Raw genomic sequence first — 3,017 nt, 5'->3', positions numbered from 1 at the left:
TTCACATCATTGGTCCTTCATCTTTATCATCTGTTGAGGAACTCTCTACATTTACATCTCATTTACATTTCAACTGTTCAGCTCAAATGTTCTTCATGATGATAGTAGTGGACTGTACACAGAAATATACAAAGAAACTACATTCTTTCATCGGCATTTTGATGGTTTAATCAAAAGTCTCTTTGTGCCTGTGTTGTGTTAATTTGCCGGATTATATATCCTCTCTTTCTTTTATCGAGTTTACTTTTGAAGACTACAGGGGCCTACAAGGGCCAGGGCCCCTGTAAAAATGTCCCTGGCCCTGTAGCCCTCCTGAGCTGACTGAATAATAAAATTAAACTAAATAAATTGATCAAGTTATTCTGATTTTACATGCCAGCGGAACTAATGGGACTCTGCGTTCTGCATGGAGTCATTAGAGTGAGGCACCCAAACACTGTGTTGCCAGGTGTGAGATGAGAATGAGAACGGCAGCAACACGTTTTGAAGAGAAGGAGCTGCTGATCTCTTGGTGCAAGAGGCGGAGGTAAGCAGAGCGATTTCATCTCGTCAAGTGATTTGTTGTATGTAACCGTGTTACTGTTGTTCCTCACTCCGGTAAAAAAATTAAGTTTGTAAATGTCTGGTCTCGCTATGTTTAAATATCGAGGCAAACTCACTGAAGCAACAGCAAATATCTGAATGTCAGTATCCTAGCTAGTTCCACACAATGTTGTGACGCTAACCACGTAACTTTATCAGTCTTGGCTGTTGCATTTCGATAAATATTACATTTATTGAGTAAAGTAATCAGATCTGCCTGTGTTACGCAGGTAGGGATGGTTATTTGTGAAATTTGATGTATTCCTTTAAGTTGTGTTTCTACTTCTAGTAGTTATCATGAAATGAGGAAGGGACATTGCAGCCTTTTTTGCCCCAGTAAATAAAAAAGTGAGAGAAACATCAAGGTAGTGAGAGAGCTGAAGAGCAGGAAGAGGGAGAACCAGAGGAATTGGTGGAGGTTTGAGAGAAGGCAGGTGATGAAAGTGAGGGCGCTGACACAGAGAGGGACATTCCAGAGGGTGAGGAGGAAGAAGACCTACAGGGACACAGAGAGAGGAACACCAAGTGGATCCATGTGGATCAAGTACTGCACCGTCAGGTTTGTGAAGTAGAAAAGGTGTTCTTATACATGCCATTTGCAAAGCAGTGTCATCACTGCACGAAACCTAGGTGTACTTTTTGATTCAGAGCTGACTTTCATCCCTCATGTCAATAAACTGGTCCAGTCCTGCTTCTTTCAACTATGCTCTGTCAGTAGAATATAACACATGCTCACACCCCCCAATCTGGAAAAAGTCCTTCATGCATTCATCTTTTCCAGATTAGATTACTGCAACTCCCTTCTCTCCGGCATAAATCAGAAAACCACTTTCTCGCCTCCAACTGGTTCAGAATTCAGCAGCTCGGCTTCTAACAGGTTTTAACAGACGTCAACACATCACTCCAAATTTAGCTTCCCTCCATTGGCTCCCTGTCTGTTTTAGAATGGATTTTAAGATTTTACTGATCACTTTCAAAGCGTACTCAGATCTGGCTCCAAGCTATATTACAGATATTTTAATTCCATTTGAGTCAGCCTTAGATCCTCAGGCGGCCCTCCTAACCGCTCCAAAGTTGAGACTAAAAACTGAGGGGACCGCGCCTTCGCCATCAGGGCCCCTCCACTTTGGAACGCCCTGCCTGAGGAGATAAGGCTCGCAGGATCAGTAAATTCTTTTAAGTCACTTCTTAAAACCCATTTTTATAGACTTGCCTTTATGTGATGTGGTCCTTTTATGTTTATTTGTATTCCATCTGTCTTGAGTTCTATTCTACTTATTTTATTTATTTCAGTTCTTTTACTTCGTCTACTTCACCAATCTTGTATCATTACCTCTGTTATTTCAACTATTATTATTATCATTATTACAATTCATAGTATGTCCATGAAAATGGTGCTTTCTGCTATAAATTATTTTTTGCGTCATTAATATGTGATTTACAAAAGAACAAATACTTGGCCTACATTTTAAAATGAATGCATACAACAGTAAATACATGTTGTTTATAGTTGTGCCCTGTGTTTACTGTGCATCTTATCACAGATATCAACAAGTCCAAGAATGATGTAGCAGCACAGCCCAAGTTGAACATATTCCAACCAATTTGATGGGGGACAGGAGACAAAGCTTTAGGCCAAACTGGTATGAGGGGGTCAGGTGATCAAGTGCACCTCTTGCAGCATTGTCCTACTGTATTTAATTTCTCATTTTTGATGGCCCTACCTCATTGTTTCAATTGATGCACTCTTTATGTACAAAATAAACTTTTGTATGATTGATTGTCTAGAATCACCACTGCTGCACTGAACACAACAAGACCAGAGAACACATGCTGTGTGTCTCCTCTGTGGAATCATCATCCTGAAGAGGTGAGACCAGCTGCTTCACTGAACCGACTGTACAGAGGTCATCATCTGGCTGTGTCCTGACAACCGAGGATTGCAGAGTCTGTTCGCCAAGCTCAACGCTTTCCAGGAAGTTCACCTCATCATCAGCCCGTCCATCACCACATTAATTAATCAATGGAGGTGATGCACCTTCCAACCACTGCTTCATAATATCTCATATATGGGATAAGAATGTTGCACAGAAGATATATTTCAGTCTTCATCAGATTGAAGATGTTTTAATTGTGGAAAAAAATGTTGTTTTACAAACATAAAATGAGGATTTTTTGACTGAATATCAACATGTAGAGAAATCTAGACAAACATCAATAAATATCAAAATATCAATATAAATTCATAGATTCTTTTCAAAATCTTGGAGATCCGATTTTAACATCAAGCATTTCCAGTGCTGACATAGTAACACTGATGAAATGAGATTTAATGGTGTTGGTTTCAATTCTGAAGCTTTCCATCTCAATCCTGTCTGAGAGTAAAGTGATCAGAGACTGTTGCTGTGTCTCAATTCAGGGTCTGCATCTGAGGG

The 3,017-nt window shown here is 40.0% G+C and overlaps 1 long non-coding RNA gene across 2 annotated transcripts; it reads left to right on the top strand.

Moving 5' to 3' along the window:
- The first annotated feature begins 361 nt into the window (after positions 1-361).
- On the top strand, positions 362-2,710 carry LOC115572173 (uncharacterized). Of its 2 annotated transcripts, none has more exons than XR_003982036.1 (3): positions 362-526; positions 2,127-2,225; positions 2,371-2,710. It is a non-coding gene; the product is annotated as an uncharacterized LOC115572173 (long non-coding RNA). The 2 variants fall into 2 exon arrangements; XR_003982037.1 differs by lacking the exon at positions 362-526 and adding an exon at positions 1,219-1,459.
- The last annotated feature ends 307 nt before the right edge of the window (positions 2,711-3,017 follow it).

This window comes from Sparus aurata, chromosome 21, assembly GCF_900880675.1.
Source record: "Sparus aurata chromosome 21, fSpaAur1.1, whole genome shotgun sequence".
Classification (NCBI taxonomy): domain Eukaryota; kingdom Metazoa; phylum Chordata; class Actinopteri; order Spariformes; family Sparidae; genus Sparus; species Sparus aurata.
Note: the sequence above shows the minus strand (reverse complement) of the source record. Positions and strands in the feature narration are given on the sequence as shown.